Raw genomic sequence first — 11,525 nt, forward strand, 5'->3', positions numbered from 1 at the left:
TTTTCCTTGAGTGATCTTATGCACACCAGTGACTTGAACATCACCAATCTATTCATACCACCCTGTATAACCTCTATATTGATAAATACCAATAGAATGTTCAGATTAATGGAAATATCATAATAGATACCACTTGAGTTTCCTTATCTAAAGGATACAGATAGAAATGTAGATGCAATATCAGCTAAGAGATGAAAGTACAAGCTTCTAAACCTTCCAAATACTCATACCTTCTGGAATACTTAACATCAGACTTTGTGGAAATTTCATTTCCCCTTCCAATCCTAGCCTTATATACACAAAGCTAGTCTGGTGCTGTACATAGCCTTCTCTAGAGATCACTTCACTTAGGCAAGGTAGCTCATCAATCTCATGTTGCACAATGCACAACATGATAGCTAATGTGCAATACAGAGGATATTCAGACTGAACAAATCCTTTGTTCTCAAATTCCCTAGGCTAACAAAGCCTGGTCCAAGTAAGTTCCTGAAGTTACGCCTATGGGAATAAAATAAGAAACTGTTGCCAGATATCTCTGAAAATCACGACATCAAGCCCTTATACACAAACTTGTAACTCCAGAGCTCTTACGTGAGTGACATCCAGACATGAATATCCTACTATCTTCTGGACATCTTTACCTGGAAGTTTCATTGGCACCTAACATTCCTCTCCAAAAAGGAGTTGGTCCTTTTTATATATTACCTTTCTCAATGAAAGGGAACACTATCCAATTGGCCAGACCAGGAAACTAAGAATCAGACTTGACTCTTCCTGCTTCCTCATTCACTACATGTAAGGGGAATCAAATTCTATTCATTCATCTCCTTTTCTCAGTCCTAACTAGTTTGGTTCAAGCCATCACTGGTTTAAAATGAGTTTCCAAAGTATAATTCCTAACTCTAGTCCATTTTTAATTTATTTTCCACACTGCTCCCAGAGTCCTCTTTCTAAAATAAAAATATGAACCCTTTTTATGATTTTCATATTAAAGTCCAAACTGCATGGTGTACTAGTTAGATTCTTTTAGATACTTCAAGCAATAGAGGTTCAAAGAAATAATGCATGAGACAATAAAAGGAATAGGAATTTCACAAAGTCAGTCCCTATGGGAATATAGGAAAAGCTCGGCTTTACAGAGCCTAGAATGTAGTTTGGGGACGAGAAAGCCCTTTTGGCATCCATAATTGCTCAATTAATTTGAACCATGAATGTATTTGGCTTGCTTCCTTCTCCCTCCTCTAGTGCTTAAGTATTACCAAGGCACATCTCTCTACTCTGTCTCTGCCAAGATTTGTCCTACTTCTACCAACAAATTGTCTCAATCCTAATTCTCTTTGTACAGAGCTTCTGCTTCCTCATGTCTTTGACTGCGTTATGGCCTTTGCTGCTTTTCTTCTTTCTCTATGTCTGTTTAGCTTCCATCTCACTTCTTTACCAACTACCTACTTTCTTTTTATGTATCACATCCTAATTTCTAAAGAAAGAGAATCTAAGTGGTTCAGGGAATTGAATATAGATAGCATATTCTGATTTTGCTATGCTTTATACCTCCTAAGTAACTCAAAAGAATGCAGATCAACTGTCCTTAGAGCATGAGACACCCCTGATTCAAACAGCTATGGTCAAGGGCAGTTGGTTTATGTGGTCAGCATAAGGGGTTCACATAGTACAGAACATGGGCATCTATGCTGAAAAAAAAATATATCAGAGATCAGTTAGTTGAATGAACTAATAAGAAATTTTATTTGCAAATGTGTTTGGAAATGCTTTCTTACCCACTTTTTATCAGGAATTATATTTTAAGTATTATTTATAAGTCAAAGTTTTTTATGTTTGGAGATTAAAATTATTGAACTCAATAGCTACTATGAATTTTAGATTTGTTTTAGTCTTCATTTTTTTTATTTTTATCAGTAATTCTCTATCTCTGAATTACTTTCCCTGAAATTAATTCATTTTTATAGTTTTCTTTTTCAAAGAATTTTACTTAGTCCAGAAATGATTAGTCTTTAACATCTCTTGGTACAACCTTTCTATGTATTTCTTAAAACATATTCTCAAAGAATCCTTTAGGCTTTAATATTCAGAATTAAAAATTATAACTTAGTGACTGGTCTAAATTACATACTGATGGAAGAATATGATGATTTCTTTACAGAATAATGAAATAATTACAAAAGACAAAGTAGGAGTCAAGAACTTATAATTTACTGTTTCAAATACTATGCTCCTAGATGTAAGAATAAGTTGTTTTTATGTTTCTTAGGGTTACTCTCCAAAATTATTTTTTTAACATTTTCTTTTCTGTCCTTATTGTAACTACTTTCAGAAAATAAAAATGATTCTTATATGTGATACATCAAAGTTTGGTTCATGTTGTATGGAATGGCACTAACAATGAAATAACAGTGAAGGAACAGGTTTACAGCAAGATAGCCATCTTTACAACAAAACTTTTTTCTTAGCTGGTCCTCCTCTAACTTATTATATCAGTCAGCTACTGGAGAGCAAACGGTACAGAAACAGTTCTGTTGTGAAGAAACAAAAGCAACCCTCACCTCCGATAGATGTCCTCCATTCCTAACAGCTTACAGAATGTTTTAACCAGCAAAGGGAGGAGGGGGCAGAGTACAGATTTGCCAGTTTCTTTCTACATTATAGAAGTAGAGATTGAAATACTGCCAATGTCATTCATTACCTCTTCTAGACTGACTCATCCCTGAGACCCTCTTATTCCAGCCTGCACTATTGGAGGAACACCCTTTCACCAGGCATACTCTAGCTCGGCAGTTCTCATCCTCCCTACCCCCCTTGCACTGGACATTTGGCAATGTCCGGAGACATTTTAAACTCTCACAACTTGGGGAGGGGATACTAATGGCATCTAAGGGGTAGGATACAGGGTTCACATAGCACGGAACACGGGCATCTATGTTCTAACTGATCTCTGATATGTTTTCTTCAGCATAGATGTCCATGTTCTGACCACAGGGCTTGTGCTAAACATTTTACAATGCACAGCGTACTCCTCACCCCCGGCCCTGAAAGAAAGATGTATTCAATCCAAAATGTCAATAGTGCAGAGATCAAGAAACCCTGCATCTGGCTTCAGGTTAACTGCTTCATTCTCCTATGTCTGAAACTCTGGTTTAGAACCTGTGTGGTACCCCCAATTCTCTAATATTATCCTTATGAATCCAAGACCTCTGCTCAGACTGAATTAGTTCCTGAACCCCAGCTTCATGTCATGCCCACCTGCCTGGATCTCAGAATATTGTCTGCTCCTAAGTCCCTATATCTAGGAGCTTTGCCAACATGGCTGAGTAGGTTCCTCTGGCTGGATCTTCAAGTCAGTTATCCATCCTGAATATTAATATCATCTGTCATTTGTTAATATGTTCTTGGATATCAAATGCCACCTCCCTGTCTAGACTTCTTGCTATGGCTGCCATTTAATCTTTCTCTTCTGACCACTTCTTCCCACTTCTCAACCTACTGCTTTTTCACCAAATGGGCTCATGTAATTTCACACTCTCATCCTTCCTGGTTAGCCCTATCTCAATGCAGTTAACAAATCTATGTCTAGCTGTTTGACTAGACACCTCAAAATGTGCTTTAGAGTTAAAAAACATGTCCCATAAAGCCAATTATAGAGGTAGGAAATCATGTTGTTTTAGCTCAATATTTCCTAACTGGAAAAATCAGGAGAAAAGTGGTCCATATAAAGCAGCATTCAGACTAGGTTTGTCTTATAAGTTCTTCTCTTAGTCTGAAGAGAAATATCAGTTACTATTTGTGGAGCAACTGTGTGGGAAGCCCTATCTTAAACATATTTACTATCTCATTTAATTTAACCTTTGCAAAAAATCCTGTTAATTAAGAATTACTGTTTCTCTTTTACAGAAGAAATTTAGGCTCAAAGAGATTATTAATTCACTTACTAAAGCTTCTCTAGCTAGCAAAAGTCAGAATTTCATCTCAGGTTTTTGACTCTAGAACTCGTATTCCTACTTCACCTGTATTTCAGAAGTGACAGTTTGTCCCATGAAAAATCTGGTAAAGCTTGAGGCCTGTCTCTTCCCTTAATCTATTTCCTGAATATCTTATTGACTGGAATCATCCTTTGGGACTGATTATTTGTTTAGTAAGAAAGAACTTTATATAGGTTTACCATAAGACTCAATACATTTCCCATGTAGTCCATTTAATTGTAACATATATCTCATTTAATTGTAAGGTTATTTTTACGTCTCCATGCTATACTGTAAGTTCTGCAGTGGAAAGGCCCTTGTATTATTCGTAGCTATACTTCTGGTAAAGGCGTCAAAAACATTTGTTTTAGCTAAATGGATTCTTATTCTCATAGAGGAATAAAGGTGCTGAAAGGTTATCAAGAGATGAATTCAAGCAAAGAAAAACAAAATAAGGAAGGGACTAGTATGTGCACACTGGGCAATATGCTCCCATGGAGAAGACTGATATAAACCTGGTAGAAGTGAGGGCCACCATGTACATGCCACCATACATCTTTTCCCAAACAGCTGCTTCCTTACCTCAAGAAATATTTGTTAAGTGAGTGAGTGCATGAGCGATTGAGTAAATAAATGCTGCTACTAGGATGAGATGTCTTTCTTCAAAATTTAAGACCTCACCTGTAAAAATACCTGGCCGTTGTAAAAATAACTATATGTAGTATATGGTTTGTGCCAGAAGTAAATATCTCACATCTTTGAAATATAAATTGAGTAACAACCAAGAATTCTTCCTGAGATTAATGAAAAAATGTGGATTCTTGACTAAGACTTGGTTACTTTGCATGCAGTAATAGATGACTTTTGTTATCTAACTCCCCTCTCCCAAGAATAGCCAGAGAATATTTTCCCTCACTACATTTAGGCACTGAATATTGCACATTTTCTTTTTAAGACACTTTGTGAGCAGGTGGCTTTATTTTTAAAAAAAAAATTATTGGCAGGGCCAGACATTAGTCAAAATGGTGGAGAATGGAGTTCCAAGGGCACATCCCTCCACAGAAAAACCAGAACAATGAATAAAACTCTCATATTCAACTTTGTCAGAACTTTGGAAAATAGTCAAATGATTTACACCAACCCAGAGAACACCGAATCTAGAAAAAAGTGACTTAAGCCACTGGGAGAGGTTTGCGGTATTTTAATTTAGCCTTGTCCCACCCACTTGCCCAGCATAGCTGCAAGTCTTCTAGATGGCAGTTCATGTGCCTGGTGTGAGTACAGGTGCTGAAGAGAGGAAAGTGGACCTTGTTCCCAAGGAATGGTGTTTGATCTGTCTGGGAGTTCCCTGAAGGAACTGACACAACACAATGACCTTTGCTTTGCCTAATTCAGAACTCTCTCAGGGTAGAAAAGCAGCTAAGTGAGGGCATTCTTTGCAAAACCTTTGCAAGGCAAAAGAACACACTTAGGACTCTTTCTCTTGAATATAGTATATCGATCTATCTATGTATATGTATATATAAATTATATATTACACTATATTTGCTATAAATATATAAAGGTAATTTATATATATTTAGACTGTGCTTATATATTCATATGCATATGAATGCACGCACACTCACACACACACACACACACACACACACACGCACACACACATTTAAACCATGAACTGCCAGATCCTTTTACAGAGTGGACGAATGAATCTGATCTTTCACTAGTGGCACATGAGTGTCCAGTATCTCCACCTTCCCACTAACACTTCGCATTACTAGACTTCTTGCATTTTGGCAGTTGATGGTTTTGAAGTTTTATCTCACTGTTTTAATTTGTATTTATCACTTTCTAATGATTTTGTACATCTTGTTATGCATGTGTTAGATATTTGGGTTTCGTTTCTGTGGATTTGCCTGTGTTTCCACTGGGTTTCCAAGAAATGACTTGGAGACATTTCTCATATATTCCAGGTATCAGCACCTCATCAGTATTAGAGAGCATGAATGATTTATCCTAACTTGCTATATGTTTCTTAACTGTTCATCAGGTCCTTCAGTGAAAATAAATCCTTACTTTTAATAAAGTCAAACTTTATCCAGGTGTTGGAGCAAGGGAGTCTTCATCACTTTTCCTCACCATTTCTTCATCTTAAGGTGTGTGCTTCCAGGGAGCCCTTTCCTACCTTCAATTTTCTTTAAGCTGCTTAAGTTGAAGAGCCATGAGCTTGTATTATGTGAATTTGGTTTTATCACCCTGTGCATGGATTTCATAAAGAGGAGCATTCTACCAATTAGTATTGATGTTTTTGAATAGCTTCTCTAAGATCTGCATAGAGCCCCCTAACAAAGCTGGTAACTGAGGTGGATACCATGCAGTCATCAGGATTAGGCCTGCATAATCCTTCCAGGTGTTTTCTAATAACATGGTGATCTGCCTACAATTAGAGACTGATTTGTTTCTTTATTATTTCTGTGCATGAATCTTTGAAAAGCCAGTTTTAGATGGGAAAGGCTATAGGGATGGAATCTAAAAGTTATTCCTCATTGTCCTTAGCTGTATGAGGAACCGAGGTTTTATTTTGATTTAATTATGAGTATTCATTGGTCTTTTCAAATCATTAGGGGACTTCTCCAGGACCCACAAGAAATGTGACTAATTGATAAAAAGTCTGAACATCCTGGAGAATATGCCTCCAGGCATATTCTGAATTGTATGGATCATTTCTGTTTTTTCATGGTTCAGAGAAGTCCTTTATTATATCATATAAGGCAGAATGAGACCAATACTTTAAAATTACTTGTTGAGGAGGGGCAACTGAGGTCCTTCAATTTCCTTTCTTGAAGTCCAAGTACCAGAGAAGTACAGCTAAGGTCTTTAGTAACTATAGGAACTTGGGAAGCCAGCAAAGTAGGAACAGGTTAGAAGGATGCGTAGGTACAAGGAGTGTCAGGATATCGACGAAAAGAAGACAGGAAGGAGTTTGGAGTTGCAGATGGATAAGGGGAGGGAAAGGAGGCAGGTATGAGTGTCTTTGAGGCTGGAGTGGATGAGGGAGCAATGGTTGAGAATGACAGGTGGAGCCTTGAGAGGTTAAAATAGCTCCAAGTAAAAGAGATTGAGATTGTTAAATGGCCTGATCAAAGTGACAAAAACCACAAATTCTTCATACCAAGAAAAGTGAGTAGACCATCATTTAGAGGAGGGTTTTGGATACTTAGAATACAAGGGCCTCCTGTAGATGAAGCAACTTGGGGAGATACCAAGAAACCCAGAGAGAGGATATTGTAGCTCCAAACCATTCTTTTCAAAATGTTGACATTTTTGAAGATATCAGACTGCTTTAGTGCCGTAGTGATGAAGCATACAGTCAAGAGGAGAGGAGCCTGGTACAGTGAGAATCACTCATAGGATTAGGCTAGAATTAAAATTAAAAAAAAAAAAAGGAAGACCTCACAAAAGATCCAGGAGAATTCTCATTCAACAGAAAGAGTCAAGGTTTGAATCTTAACTCAAAAAGAAACAAAAAGACTTCCATTCAGAAAAATGCTGTCAGTTAGAAAAGAGCCAGGAAATGTTTCTCTAAGTAGAAAGAGTCAAGGATTAAACGCTCACTCAAAAAGTGCTGAGATGTTGCTATGCAAAATAGTGTAACAGTTCCTCAAAAAATTAAAAATAGAATTACCATCTAATCTAGCAAATCCACTTCTGAGCACATATCCAAAAGAACTGAAAGCAGGGTTTCAGAGAGATATTTGTATATTCATATTCATAGCAGCATTATTTATAATAGCCAAAAAGATGGAAGAAACCCAAATGTTCATTGGCAGATTAATGGATAAAGAAAATGTGCGCTATACAATGGAATATTATTAGCCTTAAAAAAAGATGGAAATTCTGACATCTTCTACAACACGTGTCAAGGATGAACTTTGAAGACATTATGCTAAGTGAAATAAGCCAATCACAAAAGGAGAAATATTGTATGATTCCACCTACATGAGGTATCTAGAGTAGTCAAATTCTTAGAAACAGAAAGTAAAATGGTAGTTGCCAGAGTCTGGCAGGGGAACTGTTGTTTAATTGGTTTTGAGTTTCAATTTCTCCAAGATGAGAAGGTTCTGAAGGTTGATTGCACAAATATGTGAATGTACTTAATACTACTGAACTAGTAGTCACTTAAAATGGTTAAGATGGTAAATTTGATATTATATATCTTTCGTCACAATTTCTTTACATTTTTAAAAAGAGCCAAGATAACTTTTGTCCAGAAAGATTCTTGATCAAACAGAAAGGAATCAGGAAGAGCCCCTCCCCCCATTCAGTAGAATCAAAGTAATTCCACAAATGTCTGGATGACTGAATTAAGAGTTGTGACTTAACACTATGTGCTATCATGTCCCTCCAAAATTCATATTTTGAAGTCCTAACCCCCAATACATCAGACTATAGATAGGGCCTTTAAAGAGATAATTAAGGTAAAATAAGGCCACATGGTAGACCTTAATCCAATAAGACTGGTATCCTCATAAAAAAAGATTTAGACACCGACACAACAGAGGAACCATCATTTGAGGACACAGGGAGGACGTAACTATCTGTAAGCCTAGTTACAAGCCTCAGAAAAAACCAAACCTGTGGATACCTTGATTTTGAACTTCCTAGCTTCCAGAATTGTGAAAAAATAAAGTTTTGTTGTTTGAGCCATCCAGTTCGTGGTTTTTGTTTTTTTTTTTTTATGGCAGCCCTAGCAGACTAATACACGATTGATCTCAATTTCCTTGGCCAGGAAGGAAAGGATCTGAGAGGCCGGCGTGAATATCAAGCAAGAACATTTCTTTGAAGTCTTTTGTTCACAGTATTACACTTTTTTTCTTGTTGATTTGTCTTCTCATTACGCACTGCACATTTTTCTTTTTTGCTAAGAGAGGTGTCAGTTTCCAACTGAAGAATCTATAATTAATGCTCTGGAAGATTTGTGAATTAGCAGCCAAGCCATCTCTCTTACATTTGCCAGAGCTTGGTAAACTTTTGGTTTTGATGGGTGGGAGGGATGACTATGCTCACTGAAGGATTTGTAAACTGATACGCGATCCTAGTATGCATTCTGGCCTTACGCGTAGCTTTGCAATCTGGATTTATATGTAGTTGTTACCATTCATTACGTTAAGATCATCGTGTCTACTCTTCACTGTATAGACTTTTCTGAGGGTTAAGATTTATATAATATAAAAATAGGAGTACTGTGAGAACTTTGTCAATGGAGAAATGAAAACAAACTGACAAAATAACTGTCTACCAAATGCAAACCAAACTGGCAAAGTTATTATTCTTTTACAGCAAAATTGCCTTAACACAATTAGTTGCATGGCAAAATGCTTACAGCAAAGATGTTTAAGGCAAAACTGCCTAGAACCCCAATTAACAAGCCCTCTGTACGTGCCCCTTAACACTATTCTATTTGACAACCTCTTGACAAGAGGTGCCTGCAGAGTCCCATCCTCACTCACTGCTCTGTTCTCTTCTCCCTCATTTTCTACTTTTCTCATTCCATTCTTACTTCACAATGGCTACCCTGACATTTTGGCTTTCATATTCATGACCAACCTTACTTCTACTACCAGCAGCTCCTCTAAGACTGGCCCCATTTTATACTACCATTTTCCCCACTATGTTGATGGCCTTATCTCCTTTGCTTCAAAGATATCCCTTGCCATGTAGCTTTGTTTGTTTTCTACTTATCTCCTCCACCAGTTGTCTTACCTTTGCCACTAGAGTCCTCTCTCTTGACTCTCCCCATCTTTCCCTTTTCTCATTCTCAAATATGGGCTTCTCTCACTCACCAGAGCATTTGTAGCCTCTGGACCTGAAACCTACTCCTCTTTTGCTTTATTCATATCTCTGGGCACCTCTCCTTACAGCAGAGTGCTTTTTGCCCCAGATTCTACAGTTGTAATGGACTTTCATTTTACCCTCATGGCTTGTCTTTTCCCCTCTCCAGTGAAAGCACACTCAGATTCTTGGCCCCCTTTCCCTTCCCAGACTTCAATTTGTCTCTGAACTACATCTCCTCACCTGAAGGCACTCTCTCTTAGAACATACATATCTATGAACCATGACCCAAACCATCAATCCCAGTGATTTATCGGTCTTATCCTCCCCCAATCAGCCATCCTTTCTGCACCATCAGCAGCAGCCTCTACTTTCACTGTGACTCAATCTGAGTTAATCCTCCATGTTCCATTGAGGTAAGCCTGCCCCTTTTCAGACTCACCAAGGAAGAAAAGCACCCCTTCTGAACTCAGTTTTCATGCCTGGAAGAAGTTGGTGGAGATGGCTTTAGATATTCCTACCACAGTCAAAGCATCCTGGGAAAAAGTTAGGGAAAAGAACTCCATGTTCCTCCACCAGAATCAAAAGGCATCTCAAACATTAATGAGCCAGAAAACTCAAAGGGAAGGAAAAGAGGAAGTTGTTGTTCTGAGTTTATATAGGGTTCAGGAAAGGAAGGACTGATCCTCACCTCTAAGACTGTGGGCTTACTGAAATCCAGGAATATCAGTTCCTTCTTTAAGGAAAAAAATGTTACCAAGGAATTTAGGAATTTAGGGGAGGCCAAGGAGACCCTGGAAATAGTCAAGTACAAATAAGCCCTTGCTTCTCAACAACTATCGGGAGACTTTGTAGGAACTAGTGACCTGGGAAATTACCATATGGTAGATAGGCATCTATGTGGTCCAGGGACTTCAGTAGGCAAGGAATTTTTCACACTACTAAACATGTTGATTGCCCAGATTCAGGATAGCCATGCTTTAAAGAGCAGCTTCCTGGTAACCATGGACACAGAGCCTAAGAACCAGCCCAGGCCTGTTTGTGTTGTCCCTAGCTTCAGACAGATTGACTTCTGCATCTCTGAGTGTCATCCCAGAGGGGGGCCAGTGGAGATCTGGCAGCTTTTCAGGTGCTTGCTGTTGATAGGGAGGCTGGAGAGAGCAGCCTGTGCCTGTGGGAGCCTGTTAAACTTTAGGCTTCAAGAAAGAGCCAGAAAAAAGAATGCAACCCCAGCGACCAAGAGGACACTATGTGCCCCAAAACAGAAGGGCGTGGCAGAGATCAAAAAGGATTGGAGGATCCCCAAGCCAGAGGGAGAAACCAACCTACCCAGGCCAGTGAATTATCTGAGGTTTGTAAGACTCTGCCAGTCCTGCTACAGAACAGACAGTGTCCTTCCAAAGGAAAATGGGAAAAAAAACATAACATGCTGTTTTCAGTGAGTTTGGTTCCAGAAAAAAGACAAGAGGCAGGAAAGCTCACTGCAAAAAGTTAAGTCAGTACCAGCTTCTATGCAAAAGTACAAGATCAGATGAAGGTAGAACTGACATGGGCTTTTGGGATCCTGAAGTTCAAGGGGCACATGTGACTTTGGGAGCTGAATCTTGGAAAGAAATAGTCTTAGACAGAGTTTTCCAGCATTTGAATAAAGTCAGAACAAGGAGGAACTCCAGGTCCAGGCATTGTTTTGTTTTGTTTTGTTTGATTTTTGGTTTTTGA

Source organism: Rousettus aegyptiacus, unplaced genomic scaffold, assembly GCF_014176215.1.
Source record: "Rousettus aegyptiacus isolate mRouAeg1 unplaced genomic scaffold, mRouAeg1.p scaffold_m13_p_2, whole genome shotgun sequence".
Classification (NCBI taxonomy): Eukaryota; Metazoa; Chordata; class Mammalia; order Chiroptera; family Pteropodidae; genus Rousettus; species Rousettus aegyptiacus.